Here is a 22,550-nt window from a genome sequence, read left to right as displayed (position 1 = left end):
TGGCCCTACCATGATGTATGTGTTTTATCCACGCTATCCATCTATTTCTCGGTAATTTTACACCATCCAAACTTTTGTGGGCCCCAGGAAGTTTCTAATGGTGGAAATCCCTACTGTGTTCCACCTGATATTTGGATAATTCTCATTTTTAGGACCATTCCTTCAAATAATCTTGCAAAATGGATAGGCGGCATGGATATACAGCACATGCACCAAGGTGGGCCCTAACAAGTATTAACATCATATTCTTTTATAGATAAAATATGTCAGGAGGAAGAGGAGGGAGACAACCTGATATAGGGTGGCAATACGACTGGCCTACTCCCGATAATCGATTCGGGAGTATATGTAATTTATGTGGCTATGTATCGAGGAGTTGGGGGGAGGGGGGTAACTTGCTTGAAGGAGCATTTAGCAGGAGGGTATCGCAATGTTGTGGACTTCCCTAAGTGCCCAGAGGATGTGCAAGAAGAGATGATGGTCATATTGGAAAAAAATGTGAAGACAAAAGATGAACGACATGCATGAGAGATGGAGATTAGGGAGGAGTTGAGGCGGCCACCATATGTAGGTGACGAGTGTGTAGTGTATCTCGATGATGATGATGATCCCGAATATAGATGTGCAATTTAAGAGTCCATATAAGATCAGTGGGAGAGGGATCGGGAGAATAAGTGGGACACGAGTAGGCTTAGATTTGAGGGGTCTATCCATTGTTATCAAATGCAATCGTATACGCGCATATGTGCATACTGTTGATCAAATCGCATATGCCATGATAGCATATGCGATCCTGGCAAGTATGCCATGGCATACTTTTATATGCGATCGCATATTTCCCAATAGCCAAGAGCGGTAGAATTTTTTATTTTTTTTTATTTTTTTCAATTTGGGGAACTTTTGCCTATAAATAGGCACTCATATCCCCTACATTTTCACTATTCTTTACTCCAAAGCTCTAAATCTCTTACTCTCTCTCTCTCTTACACCTCTTTCTCTCTTACTGTAATCTCTCTACAATTATTTCAATTATGTTTATTTTTTTTTTGTATTTCATAAGTTGTGCTTACTTTTTGTAAATTAAGTTGTAAGTTGTAACTTGTAAGTTGTTTCAAGTCATCCATTTATCAGTAAAATTTCTTTGTTCGAAGTTTATAATAATTAGTTATCTTTTAATGTAGCTTGTTGATTGTTTTGTTAAAATTTATATAATATAATATAAGTAATTAAATATATCACTTAATGAAACACTCAAATTATAATGAAATAAGTAAAATAACCCAATCCAATCATGTGTACTAATTAGACAAGTTTTTTTATCTTTAAAATTTTTTTTTTATTTATTTAGAAATTTTAGAATTTTTTATTTTTTTCCTCTTTTTTTCAAATTTTTATTATTTTAAAAAATATGCCATGGCATATGTGATTGTGCGATCGTATATGTGATTTGACAACATTGGGTCTATCCATGAGCGTAGGGGGGGGGGGGGAGTGGTAGGGGGTAGTGGAACAGGGGGGAGTTTCTAGGGGTGGTGGGAGGGTAGTAGGTGTTGAGGGTCAAATATTGCATATCAGACCCCAGTTATTGCCTGTATTTACAAACATAGTACTGTTTAACGGCCCGATTTAATCGTGTTTGTGATGTAGGGCGTATTTACGAGCCTGGACTGGGAAAAGGTACTAAAAGCATGGATTTAACGGTCTGAAGTCACTAAGGCAAGCGACGGACCCCAGGAGACCAAGATCGACAGATTTGCATGCCAGGGATCCAAGAAAATCGAGAAGCTGAAGCTCAAGTGGCCCGAAAGACATCCAGAATGCAAGATCACAGGGCTCCCACCATCCGTTCAGCTCGAAAATTCATACATCGCCCGAGGACCATAAATTAACCGTACACGTCGAATTTCATCCGTTCAATCCCTATGCAAGTGTCCCAACGGACAAATCAGCCCATAAACCCTTGATTTGGGGCCCACCTGCTATCTGGATATGCTTCAAAATTGGTATCAACGCGTTAAATGAGATGAGAATACAGATGGACGGAGCAGATTTCTCACAAACATCTTCAAAGGGCCTCATGTACGTCATGTGTACACGGGAGACAAGTGCACTAGCCGTGCACTAAAAGTCTCAAAGTCGGTCAGCACACACTGACCGACTCCATCGTCTCCAAATCAAAGAAGGAAACAGCGTCCGCCGTTGTCCGTCTGTTTTGCAGTAGTGGGGCCCACCTATCATACATATGTACGATCTGGACCGTTCATTATGTCCGTACGATGGGTACTACCACAATCATGGTGAATTTTTGGTCCCATGCACCCGATCACAAGACATCTATGTTCAAACTTGAGATGGACGGCCGAATGAAAAGCTCAGTATGCCACACCAAATCCAGTCAAAAACTATCTGTTTTCATCTAATTTTTCGAGCTGAATACAATGAACGGGGTGGATTCTTCCAAAAACATCTCTGTGGGGCCACGAACACGTCAGCGTGCTCTGTTTTTCGTAGGCCCTGCGTTCGTGAAAACCGGACGCTGTGGGCCGTTCTGTGATCAAGGGCACGGTCGGATCCATGATTCAGACCGTCAACACGCTCGATCAGGTGATCCTGACCCCAGCCATGAAGGCAGAATGGAAGATGGGATGACCACCATCCTGAAAATTCAAACCAAACGCAATGAGTTTGCGTTTTCCGCTGGCTGCTGCGTAACTTACTGACTGCGTAAACCCCGTACACTGACTCCAACACGTCCTCTGGTTTCAGGAGAACTCTCGGCCGGTTGTACCAGAGCCTATAAGAAAGAGAGAGAAGGCTCGGTTTTGGGGGAATGGGTTCGGCTGGAACGTGAAGACAGGGAGAGCACGGGTTCTCTTTTTCTTTTTCTTTTCTTCTTTTCCTGATCTTCTTTGCTGTTTGTTTTTCTTTCTTTCTTTTATGACTCCTAAGGTCATTAGCCTAATCATGGTCGGCTAAACCTCTTAGCTAGGTCTAAGAGGTGAAGCTTGTAGCGTGATGGGGGACTTTTAGTTGGTGTTTTTTTATTTACATTGAATTGAATTTGATAATAGTTTGATTTCATGGAATGCTTTCAGTTTTTAATGGTTTGTTGTGACTGAAATTACAATAGATCTGCGATGGCTTTGAGTATTTCTTTCCCATTTTTTATGTTTATGACGTTAGGAAGCCCTGTTGTTCGCCATCGTCTCATGGGCATGGTCGGATGACGGTACCCTTCCTAACCTTCATGCATTGTTGATTGGTTGATAATTAATGTAATTCTGTTGTTTGCTTTGTCTCCTGGGCATGGTTTGGTGATGAAATCCATTCTAATTCATATACCTTTCACCTCTTGACAACTATATCAAAGGAAGTTCAGTTTAAATTCCATAATTTTTTATGCAGGCATAAGATCTCCCTGATCTCCACAAGTGGATCCTCTGAATCCCTAGTTTCATTCCTCTAAATTCATTAAGTTTTAGCTTAGTATTTCACTATTATTCCTCAAAAATCATTCGATTTAGATTTCATCTTAATCTGGTTCTCCTTCTACTTAGTTTCAGATAACGTACAGGTATCAGTCCCTTGGGATTCGACCTCGGTCTCATCGAGTTTATCACTACATCACAACCCTATACTTGGGGAGTGAACAAGTTTTTGGCGCCGTTGCCGGGGACTGACGGTTGCGATTCTCTGAAATTAATTAGGTTTAGAATTAGTTTAAGATTAGAATTTGACTAACTTTAGTTTTAGATTTTTTTGAACTAACTTGTTTTCCTGTTTTGTAGGATCCTGACATAAGTTTCTAAATTGGTAATTCCTTCCTAATTTCTCTACTTTTTCTACTTTTACAATTAGGGTTTAAATTTTAGAAATTTTCTAATTCTAGTATTCTCCTATTTGTAGGAAATAGTTTATTTTTAGAAATTTTCCTCTTTTGTTTTAGAAACTAGGTTAGTTATTTCCTTTTTTAGAAATTAACTTTCTATTTTTATTTTTAGTAACTTTCTAATTTTAATTTTTTTTAGAATCTAACTTTGTTTCCTAATTTATTTTTAACTTGTAGAATTTTTGTTTAGAAACTAACTTTCCTATTTGTAGGCCTTTAAGATAGAAATTTCTAATTCGGTAAGCTCCTTCTCTACTTTCTATTTTTCAGTTCTCTTTTAGTAATTTACTTTCTAGTTTAGGACTTTCCTAATTTATTTTAGAAATTTTCACTTTCTTTTAGGAATTCCTTCTTTTAGAAATCAATTTACTGCTACCTTTCTTTTAAAGGATTTATCTTCTTTTTTTAGAATCTAACTTATTTTGTTTTCTTTTGCAGATCTTTAACTTAGGGACTTCAATTTGGTAATTTCTTTCCAACTCTCTTTCTTTCTAGATTTTCTTTTCAGTTCGAATTTGATTGAGGGCTGCAAGTGTTTCATGCCCAAGTGGGCCCGTGACAACACTTGACGTCTCTTGACTGAAGGAGGATTGGTTGAGGGGTTGACTATCCATCGCAGGACTAGACACCACTCGAAATCCCCTGAGTTAATTGAAGTAATGGCTGAGAACCAACCTCTTCTACCTCAACCCAGGGTGGAGGACATTCAGGATGAGAATGAGGTGCATCAAGCACCCCCGCCACGTACCTTACGAGATTATTTACAACCAGCGGGGGTGAGTACGCCCTCATGCATGATTTTTCCTGAAAATACAGGACACATGGACATCAAGCCAGGGGTTATCCAACTCCTTCCTAAGTTCCATGGGCTTGAATCTGAAGAACCATATCTACATTTGAAAGATTTTGATGAGATCAGAGCCACTTTATATTTTCAAAACGTGTCTAAGGACACAGTCAGGCTAAGACTCTTTCCTTTTTCCTTAAAAGAGAAGGCTAAGACGTGGTTACATTCACTGCGTCCTAGATCCATTGGCACATGGAATGATATGCAAAGGGAATTTATAAAGAAATTCTTTCCACATCATAAAACGATTACCTTTAGAAAATCAATCATGAACTTCACCCAAAAGGAGGATGAAACGTTTTACTAATGTTGGGAAAGGTTCAAGGATTTGGTCAGTTCATGCCCACAACACGGCTTTGAAACGTGGCGCATTACAAATTTTTTCTATGATGGACTGACATCTTCCATGCGCCAAATGGTCGAGACAATGTGTAATGGAGAATTCATTAATAAAAATGTTGACGAGGTATGGGATTACCTCGATAGTCTTGCTGAAAAAACACAATCATGGGACTATTACCCAAACTCGAACACCACGTCTAGGCCGACTCAATTAAAGGAGAAAGGTGGATTATATCTCTTGAAAGAAGAGGATGATCTCAAGTTTAAAGTGACACTCATAAGGAAAGTTGAGGCCATGGAAGGAAAGAAGGATAAGGTTAATGAAAGTGTTTGCGGCATCTGTGATTGCAACATTCATACAACTGAAAATTGCCCTACAATACCCGCCTTTCGAGAAGTGTTGAATGAACAATCCAATGCCGTAAATAATTATCAAAGACCTTTCAATGGACCAACCTCTAATACGTATAATCCTGGTTGGAAAAATCATCCAAACCTTAGTTGGAGAAATGGACAAACTGCTACCCCTCAAAGTTTCTTCAATCAAAATCCAAATCAGGGGAAACCTCAAGAAGAACCGGTTCAAAATTCCATGCAAGAGCTGACCCATGCAATGCGAGACTTTATGCAAAAGATGGATTCACGTATGACGGTTATAGAAAAAGGGATGCTTCCTGCACAACCGCTCCCCAATCCTAAACCGCAATACGAGATAAGTGATCCCAGCTCTTCAAATCAAATGGGGCACGCTAAATCCATCACCACTCTTAGGAGTGGGAAGATCATTGATAAAACCCTTCCGGTTAGGCCCAAAAAGCCTCAAGAACCAGAAGAGGACAACAATAATGGATCTAGTGAGGCCCCACAAAAATTAGAACCGGAACTTCTAGAAAAGCCAGTTGCTCCATTTCCCCAACGGTTGGTCGCACCAAAACCTCTCTCTAACTCTCAGGATATCCTAGAGGTGTTGAAACAAGTGAAAGTCAACATTCCTCTACTTGATGCCGTAAAACAGATACCTTCATATGCCAAATTCCTGAAAGACTTATGCACAACCAAACGACGGCAGAGTATTCAAAAGAAAATCTTCTTAATCGAGAAAGTGAGTGCCATCCTAAAACAAGACGTGCCACAGAAATTCAAAGATCCCGGTAGCCCAACCATATCATGTGTAATCGGGAACCATCGAATTGATCATGCACTTCTTGACTTAGGAGCGAGCGTCAATCTGATTCCCTACTCGGTATACAAACAGTTAGGTTTGGGTGAATTAAAACCCACCCTAACCACACTACAACTTGCTGATCGCTCTGTTCGTGTACCAAGAGGGATAATTGAGGATGTGTTGGTCCAAGTTGATAGATTTTACTACCCTGTAGATTTTATCATCCTGGACACCAAACCCATCAATAACATGAGCACTCAGATCCCCGTCATTCTTGGTCGCTCATTCCTTGCCACCTCAAACGCAATTATCAATTGCAAGAATGGTGTTATGACTATGTCTTTTGGGAATATGACATTGGAGTCAAACATCTTTTTCAATAACGGCAGAAACTTAGAGGATGATGACGATTTCCACGACATTAACATGATTGACTCTTTAGTGGAAGATACGACACCTCTGACCCTATCCTGACCCTCTAGAGACGTGCCTGGCCCACTCCCATGATTTTGATGATGACATGATTAGGGAGACGTGTGCCTTGCTTGATACTGCACCGGTACTTGAAGTTAACCGGTGGAGGCCACAATTTGAAGAGTTGCCCCAAACTGATGTAGTGCCTCTACCGTCTAACCTCAAGCCACCAAAGCTTGACCTAAAACCTTTGCCCTCGGATTTGAAGTGTGTCTATTTAGGTCAAAATGAGACATACCCGGTGGTGATCTCTGCCCACCTGGAGAAAGAACAGGAGAGTATGCTCATATCTACCCTCATTAAGCATAAGGGAGCTCTTGGATGGACGATTGCGGACCTCAAGGGAATCAACCCCTCGATTTGTACTCACCGCATATATCTTGAGGATAATGCTAAGACCACTCGGCAATCACAACGTAGACTAAATCCGAACATGAGGGAAGTGGTTAAGGCCGAGGTTCTTAAACTATTGGATGTGGGTATCATATACCCCATATCCGATAGTCAATGGGTGAGTCCAACTCAGGTAGTTCCTAAGAAGTCCGGGATCACCATCGTAGCCAATGCTAATAATGAACTCGTGCCGACTAGAGTTACTACTGGTTGGAGAATGTGCATTAACTGCAGGAAGCTGAATACCGTCACGAGGAAGGACCACTTTCCTTTGCCCTTCATTGATCAAATCTTGGAAAGACTAGCTGGTCATTCCTATTACTATTTCCTTGACGGGTATTCGAGCTATAATCAGATTGAAATCGCCCCTGAGGACCAGGAAAAGACTACATTTACATGTCCCTACGGCACCTTTGCTTACAGAAGGATGCCATTCGGATTATGTAATGCCCCTGCCACCTTTCAACGATGTATGATGAGTATCTTTTCTGACATGGTAGGGAAATATCTAGAGGTCTTCATGGACGATTTCTCTGTTTTTGGTTCATCTTTCAGCGAGTGCTTAGAGAGTCTTAAATGTGTGCTGAAAAGATGTGAAGAGAAGAACTTGGTGCTTAATTGGGAGAAGTGTCATTTCATGGTTCATAAGGGAATTGTCCTTGGACATATTATCTCGTCCAAAGGAATCGAGGTGGATAAGGCAAAAATCGATCTTATCTCTAACCTACCTCCACCCAAGAACATCAGAGATGTGCGATCCTTCTTAGGACACGCAGGGTTTTATAGACGATTCATAAAGGACTTTAGTCTCCTCTCTCGTCCCTTATGTAATCTTCTGCTAAAGGATGCACCATACGAGTGGACTGAGCAATGCCAGGAAGCTTTCACCAAGCTTAAGGGCATGTTAACCACTGCACCTATCATGCAACCACCCGATTGGAGCCTTCCTTTTGAGCTTATGTGCGACGCTTCTGATTATGCTCTTGGAGCGGTTCTAGGCCAGAGAAAAGATAAGAGGCCCTACGTCATTCATTACGCAAGTAGAACTTTAAATTTTGCCCAAGTGAACTACTCAACTACGGAAAAGGAACTCCTAGCCGTAGTGTTCGCTTTGGATAAATTTAGGTCCTACCTGATCAGATCCAAGATCATTATCTACACAGATCATGTGGCACTTAAGTATCTTCTTTCTAAGAATGATTCTAAGCCCCGTTTGATACAATGGATCCTTCTACTCCAAGAATTTGATTTGAAAATTAAAGATAAAAAGGGAGTAGAGAACGTAGTGGCCGATCACCTTTCTCGCCTTAATACCTCTGATTCCCTTGAGGCGACCCATATCAATGATATGTTCCCTGATGAACAACTGTTCAGAGTCTCCCATTCACCTTGGTTCGCTGATATTGCTAATTATCTTGCCACAGGTTCCATACCGACACATTGGACTGCGCAAGATAAGAAGAAATTTTTCACCAAGGTGCGCAACTTTTTCTGGGACGATCCATATTTGTTTAAATATTGCCCAGACCAGATCCTAAGAAGATGTGTGCCAAACGATGAGCATCAGAGTGTCATCTCATTCTCAAGCTGTGGTGATCACTTTTCTGCTAAAAAGACCACGGCCAAGATTTTACAGTGTGGCTTTTATTGGCCCACTATGTTCAGGGACACTCATGAGTTTTGCATGGCTTGTGAGCGTTGTCAAAAATTGGGAGCATTATCCCGTCGAAATATGATGCCTTTGAATCCCATCCTTATCATAGAAGCATTTGACTGCTGGGGCATCGATTTCATGGGACCATTCCCCCAATCATTTGGAAATTTGTATATTTTGCTCGCCGTAGATTATGTCACTAAATGGGTCAAAGCAATTCCATGCCGAAATAATGACCATCGCGCGGTCATTAAATTCTTAAAAGAGAACATCCTTTCGCGGTTCAGGACGCCTCGAGCCATCATTAGTGATGGGGGCTCACACTTTTGTAATAGACCATTCGAGAGCTTAATGAAGAAATACGGTATCTCTCATAAGGTGAGCACCCCATACCATCCACAAACAAGTGGACAAGCTGCGATTTCCAATAGGGAGATCAAACATATCATAGAGAAAACGGTTAACCCTGATCGTAACGATTGGTCAATCCGATTGACCGATGCCTTATGGGCATATCGTACTGCTTTTAAAACCCCTATTGGAACGTCTCCCTTTAGACTTGTCTATAGGAAAGCTTGTCACTTGCCTGTGGAGTTGGAACATAAAGCGTACTGGGCGATCAAAAATCTGAATTTTAATCTAGACAACGCCGGCTCGCTACGTAAACTTCAATTAAATGAACTTGAAGAAATCCGGGACGATGCGTACAAGAACTCGAGAATTTACAAAGACAGAATGAAGGCGTTTCATGACCAACGTATTCTACGGAAATCATTCACACCTGGTCAAAAAGTCCTTTTGTATAATTCTCGATTACATCTCTTTCCAGGTAAGCTTCGATCTCGTTGGACTGGCCCTTACATTGTAGTCACTGCGTATCCTCATGGGGCCGTTGAGATAAGAGATCTTGACAATGGCAAGGAGTTTAAAGTAAATGGACATCGCTTAAAGCCATTTGTCGAGAAATTTGATTCAGAGGACATGTCCATACCTCTGACTGATCCTGTTTACCAGGATTGATCTCCTAGTCTGATGGAGGTATAGGTAGGTTTCCTGTTTTCATAGGACTAGGGTAGTTTCCTTTATTCTGTTTTAGGATAGACGGTAAACTTAGCGCTCCTGGGAGCCAACCCAGCTTTTCATTCCGTTTCATTTTCCTAGTTAGTTAGTTCAATGTTTGTGGGTAACATTGCTGCAAACCCTCACGAGACTACAACTCGTCCACTAGGGGCAACCTAGGGGTTTAAAGGCTTGTTGTATACGCTAAATGCAATCAAGAGCACCTGCGAAAGTGGTGTAGGTAGGATTTTATTTTTGTTATTTTATTTTACTTCTGTTGGTTTCTCTCTTGTGCTGACCCGCTCTTACATAGATATCTTTGGAAAGCCTCTTGATTCTTTCGTCCAGGTACTATCTTTCCATCACTCCTCTTATATTTTTATTGTCCCATGTGCATTGCATGCTTAATTCTTTTACATTGAGGACAATGTAGATTTTAGGTTGGGGGTGGGAGATTAGGTTTCCTAATCAGTGTTTTCTTAGTCTTGAGCAGAAATTGTGAAAATTTTTAAATTTTTCTAGAATTTCGTATGAATTCGAAGCGATTTTGACGGCCATCTTGGATTTAGAATTACAAGATAAGTGATGTTGGAATTTATGACTCTTGGATTCAACTATTTGTTAGATTTCACAGTTAAGTTAGAACTATTGATCCATGATTAGAAGTTTTAAACATTGATTGAATCATAATTTTACATGTCATATCTCGCTTACACATTAAGGTTTCATCCGATATTGAAGGATTAATTTGGTGATCACTAAGCTTGAAAGGAACCAACCTGAGAAATTGAAAGGATTGGGCAAATGGTTTTCACCATAGGTTTGCTCCCTACAAGTGAAGGTTTGATTCCTCAAGGTTGATATTCAAAAACTTTTTGACGACTGGTCTTTACCATAGGTTTGCTCCCTATAGGTGTAGATTCGATTCTCCTCCTTGGCTTTACTTTTAAAAAGTTGACATAGTGTGAAAATCATCAAAAGCTGGAAGAATGAATCAAGCTTTGGTTTAGGTGTTGGTTATCATGAATTCTCTTGTGGTTACCAATGATATCCTGAAATAGAGAAGTGAATTTTAATAGTGTTAAGCCGAGATTACACTATACACTCATGGAACTCAATATTTAGAATCGTTCTAATTAATGGATTAATATTTGAGCTTGATTATGAAGTTTACCGTGAGCTTGATTTCAGGAGAAAGTAATGCCAACATTCATGAATCTTAGAATTCGAGTATCTGAATTGTTTTTCATAAATCTCTTGAGTTTGTAAAAATTGTCATGTAATTCTCAATTTATTTTTCGCATACCTTGCTCGGGACTAGCAAGATGCTAGTTGGGGGTTGTGTTGAGGGTCAAATATTGCATATCAGACCCCAGTTATTGCCTGGATTTACAAACATAGTACTGTTTAACGGCCCGATTTAATCGTGTTTGTGATGCAGGGCGTATTTACGAGCCTGGACTGGGAAAGGGTACTAAAAGCATGGATTTAACGGTCTGAAGTCACCAAGGCAAGCGACGGACCCCAGGAGACCAAGATCGACAGATTTGCACGCCAGGGATCCAAGAAAATCGAGAAACTGAAGCTTAAGTGGCCCGAAAGACATCCAGAATGCAAGATCACAGGGTTCCCACCATCCGTTTAGCTCGAAAATTCATACATCGCCCGAGGACCATAAATTAACCGTACACGTCGAATTTCATCCGTTTAATCCCTGTGCAAGTGTCCCAATGGACAGATCAGCCCATAAACCCTTGATTTGGGGCCCACCTGCTATCTGGATATGCTTCAAAATTGGTATCAACGCGTTAAATGAGATGAGAATACAGATGGACGGAGCGGATTTCTCACAAACATCTTCAAAGGGCCTCATGTACGTCATGTGTACACGGGAGACAAGTGCACTAGCCGTGCACTAAAAATCTCAAAGTCGGTCAGCACACGCTGACAGACTCCATCGTCTCCAAATCAAAGAAGGAAACAACGTCCGCCGTTGTCCATCTGTTTTGCAGTAGTGGGGCTCACCTATCATACATATGTACGATCTGGACCGTTCATTGTGTCCGTAAGATGGGTACTACCACAATCATGGTGAATTTTTGGTCCCATGCACCCGATCACAAGACATCTATGTTCAAACTTGAGATGGACGGCCGAATGAAAAGCTCAGTATGCCACACCAAATCCAGTAAAAAACTATCCGTTTTCATCTAATTTTTCGAGCTGAATACAATGAACGAGGTGGATTCTTCCAAAAACATCTCTGTGGGGCCCACCGAACACGTCAGCGTGCTCTGTTTTTCGTAGGCCCTGCGTTCGTGAAAACCGGACGCTGTGGGCCGTTCTGTGATCAAGGGCACGGTCGGATCCATGATCCAGACCGTCAACAAGCTCGATTAGGTGATCCTGACCCCAGCCATGAAGGCAGAATGGAAGATGGGATGACCACCATCCTGAAAATTCAAACCAAATGCAATGAGTTTGCGTTTTCCGTTGGCTGCTGCGTAACTTACTGACTGCGTAAACCCCGTACACTGACTCCAACACATCCTTTGGTTTCGGGAGAACTCTCGGCCGGCTGTACCAGAGCCTATAAGAAAGAGAGAGAAGGCTCGGTTTTGGGGGAACGGGTTCGGCTGGAACGTGAAGACAGGGAGAGCACGGGTTCTCTTTTCCTTTTTCTTTTCTTCTTTTCCTGATCTTCTTTGCTGTTTGTTTTTCTTTCTTTCTTTTATGACTCCTAAGGTCATTAGCCTAATCATGGTCGGCTAAACCTCTTAGCTAGGTCTAAGAGGTGAAGCTTGTAGCGTGATGGGGGACTTTTAGTTGGTGTTTTTTTTATTTACATTGAATTGAATTTGATAATAGTTTGATTTCATGGAATGCTTTCAATTTTCAATGGTTTGTTGTGACTGAAATTACAATAGATCTGCGATGGCTTTGATTATTTCTTTCTCCTTTTTTATGTTTATGACGTTAGGAAGCCCTGTTGTTCGCCATCGTCTCATGGGCATGGTCGGATGACGGTACCCTTCCTAACCTTCATGCATTGTTGATTGGTTGGTAATTAATGTAATTCTATTGTTTGCTTTGTCTCCTGGGCATAGTTTGGTGATGGAATCCATTCTAATTCATATACCTTTCACCTCTTGACAACTATATCAAAGGAAGTTCAATTTAAATTCCATAATTTTTGATGCAGGCATAAGATCTCCCTGATCTCCACAAGTGGATCCTCTGAATCCCTAGTTTCCTTCCTCTAAATTCATTAAGTTTTAGCTTAGTATTTCACTATTATTCCTCAAAAATCATTCGATTTAGATTTCATCTTAATCTGGTTCTCCTTCTACTTAGTTTCAGATAACGTACAGGTATCAGTCCCTTGGGATTCGACCTCGGTCTCACCGAGTTTATTACTACATCACAACCCTATACTTGGGGAGTGAACAGTAGGCGGGGAGGATTATGGGGCGTGGGCAAGAGCAGTAACATGCAGGTGTCACATCTATCTTCAAATCTGAGGATGTACAAAGAGGCAAAAGGGACACAAAAGAAATTAAAGGACATATTTAGTGGAGGGGTTGTGAGGAAGAAAGTTGGAAAGTTTATAACGCAGTTTTTTTTTTTTTTTTTTTTTTTTTTTTTTTTATAATCTACGATCAAATCCCCACGAATGCCGTAGCAAGCCCACTCTTCAAGAATATGATAAGTACAGCGTGGAGGTGAGGGTGTGCAGTTGCCCACGGCGTTTGGGATCATGGGAAAGTATTTGGATGATAAATATACAAAGATGAAGACATACATGGATTCATAGAAGCAGTCATGGGAGATGTACGGCCGCATCGTCACGTGTGACAGTTGGACCAGACCGACGAAGATGTCGGTCATAAATTTTATGGTCTATTGCAGGGAACAGGCGGTGTTCCTTAAGTCTGTAGATGTGAGTAATAAGATTAAAAATTCAAACTACATTTACAAACTAATGCACAATGTCATGCAAGATGTTGGGAGGAGAAACATTGTGCGGTTTGTTACAGACAATGAGAGTGCATTTGTCAAGGCGAGGAAAGATATTCAGAACAAGTATCATATGCATTGGACCCCATGCACAGCCCATTGCATCGATCTCATGCTGGAGGCGATCGGGGATATGCCATCGGTGAAGACCATTATTACTGACGTACGGCTCATCACAAACTTCGTATACAACCGCACATGGTTATTAGCCACAATGCACGAGAGGTGTGGTGGGGATATAATGCGCCCCGGGGCGACACGGTTCGCCACAAATTATATCGCCTTAAGTAACCCCTTCAAACACAAACGGAGGTTACGAGAGCCTTTTGCCTCTCATGACTACGAAGAATGGAAAAAGAGGGTGAAGAGAGTAAATTGGAAAATCAAGGAGCTGGTGTTAACAAATACATTTTGGGATCGCGTGAGTAGTGTAGTGGGTATTCTAGAGCCCATTTATGTGGTGTTGAAGATGGTGGACAATGAGACAAATCCGTCAATGGGGTCGTTATATCCGTCCATATAACTGATGAAAGAGGCCATCAAGGCTAAAGCTTCCAACGCATTTAAGTGGGTGCATGCAATAATAGACGACCATTGGAAAATGACGCTTTCTCACCCACTACATCAGGTCGGTAAGTACTTATATGAACTTTTTTTTCTATATGCAATAATAAGCGACGGCTGTACTGATGTGTAGATGTTGGTTTTCTGCATATTTCTTGAATCACAGATACTACTACAACCGGAATCTCTACGAAGACAATTCATTAAAGAGGATTGTACATGAGGTGTAAAATCACTTATTCCCCGACAGTACGGAGAAAGGCACATTCGGTAGTGAGGTAAATATATTCCGCACTTACATTCTCCTTATCTTCATCTCAACCATTCCATACTTACCCTGGTTGCTATACGCAATCAACAGATTGTTAGATTCCGTGACGTGGTTGGAATGTTTGGGTGTGCCCGTGGTGAAGTCAAGGAACACCATGATAGCATGTGAGTTACTGCGGTGAACTTAAATTTAATATTATTTTGGAAAATCTAAAACTAATTAAAGAATTTTATGATACGCGGGCAAATGGTGGTCCATGTATGGGACTGATTGCGAGGTTTTACAACGACTGGATGTCCGTGTGCTTGCGCAGACAGTGTCCTCGTCACCCTATGAAAGGAATTGGAGTACATTTTCCCTCATCCACACAAATAAGCGCAGTAGACTAGGGTATGAGAGGCTTCAGAAGCTAGTGTGTTGTCACTATAATATGAAGTTACGAGAGAGGCTACTTCGCATCGAAGGAAGATAAAAAGTACAGGAAGACCCACTGGATCTAATGGACATCATGCATATGTTGAGAATGAGGACCCAGTTTACCAGTGGGTTAGGTCAGATGATTTGTATAACTCGAATGGGTGATCAGAGCCACATGTTGCGGTGGAGGCAGTGACACAATGGATTGATGTTGACGCACATGTGAAGCAGCAAAGGTCTCCTGATGAGGCAATCGACCAAATGACGAGGAGTCCGGAGGGCAGCCCGCGACAGTCACTATCACCCGGGAAACATGGCGGGGAGACATTGTCTGACACCGAGACTGAGTCAGAGAGTGATACGGGAGGTGGGTCCGGTGATGGTGATGACAACGATGAGGGTGATGACTCTGATGGCAGTAATGATGGTAGTGGTGATGGCAACAGGGATGGTGGCGGCGAGGGTGGGAGTCAGGATCAGAGGCCTCTTAGCCCTTTCACTGAGGAGGATTTTAATCATGCCACGCAAGACCCTGACCATGGTTCTTGTCTAGGAGAACCATGACACTGTCTTATCTCCAATAAGACATACGAGCGTTAAAGGCTACTGAAGAAAAAGCAGACTCAAAAGCTTTTAGATTTTGAGGAGCTATTAGTAAAATGCGTGAGGGACACAGGCATTCGTGCAAGCAAGGTGGCTCTAGATTTGGATCATGGACAAGGGGAGTTTGAGTTACATGCTACAACATGGATATGGATCACAAACAGGAGAGTTGCTCGAGTTCTGTACCACAGTGTGGTTATGAATATGGACCTAGTGGATACGCGGCGAGTGACTCCAGCAGTTACGACACATCGTTTTTCAATTATGGTTAGGAGTTCACTTCTGCATATGGGTAGGGATATGAGCAACAATATGGACACCAAGGAGCTTCATATGTGCTCTTCCTAAATCCACATCAGCCACAGACTGTGACGATTACGTAGTACCCACGGATGGGCGTATTGATTCAATTCGGAGAGGATGAGTACCAGCATTATGTCAGGGAATATCTTAACTGGTACCACTCTACTATGACCTGGGCAGAATATTGTCGATTTGTGGAGGAGCAGTACTATCCCAGCCCCATCGAGATGGAGACAATGATTACGAGCCACGGTGCAACTCTATGCGGGTCTAAGCCAGAACCAGTTCACATCATTGATATGTATATTTCTCAATTTTTACTTCTTTTGCTTTTCAATGAATTGGTTGTGTTTTCATACATGTCTTTGATACATTTATAAATGTCATGCATTCAATATAAATATAATTGCATTAGTTCAGTTAAACATCTCATAGCTTAGGACCCAATACAAAGGAAACTTATTATGTGCACCTTTTTTGATATGTTATGATTTAAAAGTGTGTATTAAGGTCTTTTTTAACAATCCCTGAAGTTTCATTGAAAAATTCAATCATTTTCCCAATGTTTCCCCATGTTTCCCAAAAAGTGCGATAAATTATGCGATACAAACAATATATCCCGTGTGATAATCAATACGTATCTGTATCCCAAGGTGCGATACATAGTGCAATACCGATATTTCAAACACCAGCTGTAATGGCCACTATGTCTGTCACGTAATGGTTGTGGTGGCCTTTTAATGGCCCATTATGGGGCCGTTATAGTTCTAAAAAGAAAAGAAAATTGGCCGTAACAACTGTTACGGCCCGTATCATAACAGTAACAATGGTAGCCGTTACAACCACCGTTACCGTTATTGAATACCTTGACCCAAAACCAGTTTAGCATAATTCTTTGCTTCGAAAACGCTACCAATGCTTGCCATGCTGAGCCTCCATACATTTTGCTAGCCTTCATTTTATTCTTGTAACCTCACACTCTCTTTAGAGCCGATGGGCTAAGCACAAGTGGTACTCCATTTTCAGGGACATCAGCTTGCCCATGCGCATCATGTCCAACTTAAAGCTTGTGATTGGCACTTTAGCATCCACTGAAATGATCAGATCTTCATTAGCAAATCATCTGCAAATCATGCTAGGAAGCTTCTTGGGATTTAGGATCAATCAATTCATTGTTGTGCATACAAGATTTGTCCTGCATGGTCTCTAGGACACATCACATATCATGCTACTGGTCTTAGTCTTACGCTTTTGGACATTCTTACAAGTTTTTGTTCTCCGAGTTAATGCAGTTGTGGACCCTAATCAGTCTAATTGTCGAAATGTTTGCCAACAACTCACACATATCTGTCTTATACCAACATGCAAGGAGAAAACAATTATATTCATATTTTGTCTTATATATTAAGATATTCAACAACCATATGCCCATACCCTTGCACTGGTAACCGAAACATTGTATTCTTGGTAATGCATTTAGAGAAAGTAACGAAGTTGCCGAAGGCCTCACAAATTGGGGTAGTGCCAACAACTCCAGCGACGTGTTCCTTCTTTGCACAGTTAAAAGGAAAAATTTTATCCAATAAATTAGTTGCTGCAAATTTGAGAATGGTTTGATGTGTATGCCATTTTCTTATTGTAGCTGGGCAGGATTCTCTGTTCTATCCAATTTTCTTTTCTTTTCTTGTATAGTTGTTGGGGTCATAGTTCAGAAAGTCGACTCGACTCAATATCTAACCATTTTAGTCAATTTGAACACTCCACCAAGTCTCTACTTGACTCAATATTTTAATAATTAAATTTAAAGTATTTAGTTGGGCTTAGGAAAGAAAGTTCAAAGTTTTTAGAAATTGGTAAAGTGGTAAAATACCCATAACAGGGCATAGTTCATTGCATAGCTTGTTGGCGTTAGTGTATGCCACTCTCTAACATGGTTGCAAGTTTGATAGCTATCTCATGAATTTTTTTCTTTTGTAATAAAAGCCAATTGACCAGGTGAGTCCTAACCGAATCATGCTCGCTTAAAGAGATTTCAAGTCGAGTCACCTAGTTTTAGAGCTATGTAGTTGCATTAGATGATGAGCCCATGCAAAAACTCTCTTTTATTGGCGTCCGACAGGTAGGCTATTAGATTGAGTCAAAAGCCTATCAACGTAGTTCCAATTTGAGCAAGAGCTTGAACAAGGTAGGCGAGAACATCTTGATTGAAAGCTCCATTGTTTTGAATAGTGAGAAGGACTTTTAAAATTCGATCAAATTGATCGATAATCTCATCATCTATTAGGTGTGTCATTCCTGGACCTAGCAGCAGGTGGGCGGGCCGTGCCTAAATTCAAACAGGACCAAACTCTTCTTTGCTTGAGTTTCTCACATGTAGTGTTCGAAATATCGGTCTTGCGTTACGTATCGCATCCTTGGGATACAGATACAAATCGGTTATCACACGAGATATATCATTTGTATTGGGTAATTTATCACACTTTTTGGAAAACATGGGTAAACATGGTGTTGAAATTTTCAATGAAACTTTAGAGATTGTTAAAAAAGACCATAATACACACTTTTACATCATAACATCATAAAAAAGAAGTGCACATAATAGGTTTCCTTTATATAGGGTTCTACGTTATGCATTATCTGACTGAACTAATGCAACTACATTCAAATTGCATGCATAACATTTAAAGTGTCTGTGATGATCATTTCATCAAACACTCCTTAATACTTCGAAATTAGTTTTAATTGACACTTGGTTGAAGGGAAATTTAGAAAAGAAATATTTTATTTTTTAATTAATTTTTAATTGAAAATGATTTTTATTTTCCAAAAAATTGACAATTTTTAATTAAAAATGAATTTTATTTTCCAAAAATTGACAAGGACTCAACAAATCAATAGATCAGCCCTCGTACATGCTTGATTTCATGTTTGGAGTGCAACATTGCAAGCATTTTGGGAGAAATTGGGGAAATTTTGAAAATTTCCCAAATCGGACCACTTACACTCAAATTTTGAAATTAGAGTGTATGTGATGATCATTTCAATACTCGTAAATACTTCGAAATTAGACTCAATTGACAGCTAGTTGAAGGAAATTTTCGAAAAAAACATGGAGAAAATGAAGAACCAATGGATATCAAAATCAAAGCTCCAACTAAATGATTTTTCGTGCAAAACATGGAGAACCAATGGATCTGTAACCATTTGACACTGATTTAAAAATAATTTCAATAAGGAAAAAGGATCGAAAATTGAAAATGCTCACTGAAACAAACAATTGGGATATATTGGCACTACTTGTGCGTTTCATATCGCATAGGTGGGATACAAGGTATATCATGGGATGTATTGGCCAATATCATCGATATTTAAAACATTGCTCCCGTGCATTGTCACTATATAGGATAGGGGTGCACATGGAACTTGTAGAACCGGTAAACCGGACCGGAACTAACCAAACTGCATGGTTTGGTCCGATTCTGAAGTGCACTGGTTCCAGTTCCAGTTCTAAAAATCAAAGAACCGATTAGTTCGATTCGGTTCTCCGTTTGGAGTCCTGTAGAACCAAACTTGGAACCAGACCATAGAACCGAACTCGGAACCGAACCTAGAACCGGACCTAGTTTACAATATATGTTAGTTGTCTACTTTATTAGTTTACAATATATTTTATTTGTCTATTTGTCTCATGATTTATGGTTTACAATGCGCCCTTTGATTGCTTTCGTAAATGTCTTTTTGCACACCTTACACAATATCTAAACCATTCATCAAATAGATCACAACACGAATGGACACGAGCTGGATTATAAAAAAAAAAAAATACAATTGGGCTTGATTATAAATAGCCCAGAACCGTATAATCGAACTGGTTTTTATGGTTCGGTTCTAGGGTGCAAACGGTCCATTTCCGGTTCCGATTTTCCTGGAACCGTTAGGAATGGTTCGATTTTGATTTCACCCCAGAACCGGACCGAACCAACTCGTGTGCACCCCTAATGTAGGATGGAAGATCTTAGTTAGCTTCATAGAGCAGCTCTCTCCCTAGCCGACAACAAAGGGGCTAGGTTCCCCATTTAGGTTGATAAATATTAAGATATTCATAATAACATATGATAACTATGTTTGTTGTTGATCCCTCGATCCAATCCAAAGGATGCATGGAGTTGGCTACCCCGGGACTGATCCTAGCGGGTCGTTTGGAGCCATTCCAAGATGTGAGAGAAGGGGAAGGGGGGGTCAGGTTAGTTTCCCAATGAAGATTGTTAGTTGGAGCCATTCTAAGATGTGAGAGAAGGGGGAGAGGGATCAGGTTAGTTTCCCAATGAAGATTCTTAGTTCGAGCCATTCCAAGATGTGAGAGAAGGGGGAGAGGTGTAAGGTTAGTTTCACAATGAAGATTCTTAGTTGGAATGTTCATGGGCTCGGGCACCCCTAAAAGTGTATCCAAGTAAAGGATATTTGTGTAAGGTCTAAAGCTAGGCTTATAGTAATCCAAGAAACTAAGCTCCAAAAGATCAATCATGTTTTAGCCAAGTCTATTTGGGTCGTAGGAGAGTTGAGTGGGAGGCCCTAGACGCAGTGGGTTTGGCTGGAGGTATTATGGTCCTTTGGGACCCACAGATCTAGGCTAGGGAAAACAATTTGGATAGCCACTTCTCTGTTTCTGTGGCCTTTCGGGGGGCCTCCTCAGGCTTCAAACGGGTTTTTTTCAGGGGTCTATGGCCCCAATCAACCATCTCTCCAGCCTCTCTTTGGGAGGAGTTGTCAAATGCTTTCTCTAAATGGCAGTTACCCTGGTGTGTGTGTGTGTGTGTGTGTGTGTGTGTGTGTGTGTGTGCTGATTTCAATGTGGTCCGCTTCCCCCATGAGAAGCTACATGGGAATTGGGTGTCCAACAATATGAAAGGCTTTTCTGAATGGGTAATCAAGCATGAGTTGGTTGATCTTCCTTTAGGAGGTGTTAGGTTCACCTAGTCTAATGCCCAAGCAAACCCAATTGTGTCTAAGCTGCATAGATTCCTTGCTTCTCCTAAGTGGATTCTCTTCCTCTAGTATACTAAAGGGCCCTTCTTGAACATGTTTCTGATAACCATCCTATTCTTCTTAAGGTGGATGAGGTCGACTGAGGTCCAAAGCCTTTTCAATTTGAGTTGGCCTACCTTGAAGTGCAAGGTTTTCAGGACTTGGTATCGGGTTGGTGGTCCTCTTTTGTGGTTGCAAGATGGGCGGGCTTCAAGCTTTTCCAAAAGATGAAGGTGTTGAAGGCCAAGCTGATGGTTTGGAAAAAAGAAGAAGAAGAAGAAGTGTTTGGTCAAAGAGAGCTCGAGTTAGACTCCATTCTCCGTGAGATCCAGTTGTTGGACATTAATGAAGAAGGTGGTGAGCTTACTCCTGATAAGAAAGCTTTTAAAGAGAAGCTCTCTACTGTTTATTGTGTTCGTTTTAAAGATGAGATCAAATGACGCCATCACTCTTGGGCTACCTGGGTTAAAGAGGGCAATAAGAACACTAAGTTCAATGCTAGAGCCCAAGTTAATTGCATCTCTAATGCAAGGGCATTTTCACACCGGGCTCGAATGGGGTCGCCTGTAGGTTATAGGGGCACACTTGGGGTGGGTGGGGCCTATGGGAGAGGTAACGTGTTCGAGACTCCTCACCAGGGGTGATTAATGCGCATTTCATACCGGGCTCGAGTGGGGTAGCTTATGGGATGCGGGGACACACTTGGGGAGGGCGGCCTGTGTGATGCGATACCCATGTGATTTGGGGCCCACGAGGGGGTTCGGCCGAGATCCTAACCCATGAGATGTGGGGCCTGGGCTATGAGATAAAGGGATTAATTCGTCATGCTCTAACAATTCGAGCTTTTAGAGCAATTGGTTAATTGTCCTGCATCAAATTGGTATCAGAGTAGGAGGTCTCGTTTTCGAGACTCCTCACCGAGGGTGATTAATGCAGGGGCATTTTCACACAGGGCTTGAGTGGGGTCGCCTGTGGGATGCAGAGGCACACTCGGGCTGGGCGGGGCCCATGGGAGAAGTCTTGTGTTCGAGACTCCTCACTGAGGGTGATTAATGCGCATTTCACACCGGGCTTAAGTGGGGTAGCCTGTGGGATGCGGGGACACACTCGAGGTGGGCGGCCCATGTGAGGCGGTACCCATGTGATTTGGGGCCCACGAGGGGGGTTCGGCCGAGGTCCTAACCCATGAGATGTGGGGCCTAGGCTATGAGATAAAGGAATTAATTCGCCATGCTCAAACAGTTTGAGCTTTCAGAGCAAGTGGTTAATTGTCCTGCATCAATCTCTTCCCTCGTAGTTGACGGTGTTAGGATATCTGATAAGGATTCTATTTGTGATGCAATCGTCAATTGTTGTTTGAATTTACTCTCGAACGAGCCTTGGTGTGGCCAAGTTTTGACAATTTGTCCTTTGATTGTTTGTCCTCGGAGGAGGCTGCCAACCACAAGTCGAATGTTCGCAAGGAGGAACTCAACGCTCTTATCATGGATTTAGAAAGGTACAAAGCTCCGAGGCTAAACAGGTTTC

At 41.4% G+C, this 22,550-nt stretch overlaps 1 protein-coding gene and 1 non-coding gene across 3 annotated transcripts in view; both read right to left on the bottom strand.

Moving 5' to 3' along the window:
- Positions 1-22,550, bottom strand: part of LOC131246065 (protease Do-like 10, mitochondrial) — a 100,253-nt gene that overhangs the window by 51,359 nt on the left and 26,344 nt on the right. The gene's annotated exons all lie outside the window — the stretch shown is intronic.
- Positions 4,987-5,093, bottom strand: LOC131247731 (small nucleolar RNA R71). Its single transcript, XR_009172003.1, has one exon. It is a non-coding gene; the product is annotated as a small nucleolar RNA R71 (small nucleolar RNA).

This window comes from Magnolia sinica, chromosome 5 (genome assembly GCF_029962835.1).
Source record: "Magnolia sinica isolate HGM2019 chromosome 5, MsV1, whole genome shotgun sequence".
NCBI classification, from domain to species: Eukaryota; Viridiplantae; Streptophyta; class Magnoliopsida; order Magnoliales; family Magnoliaceae; genus Magnolia; species Magnolia sinica.
Note: the sequence above shows the minus strand (reverse complement) of the source record. Positions and strands in the feature narration are given on the sequence as shown.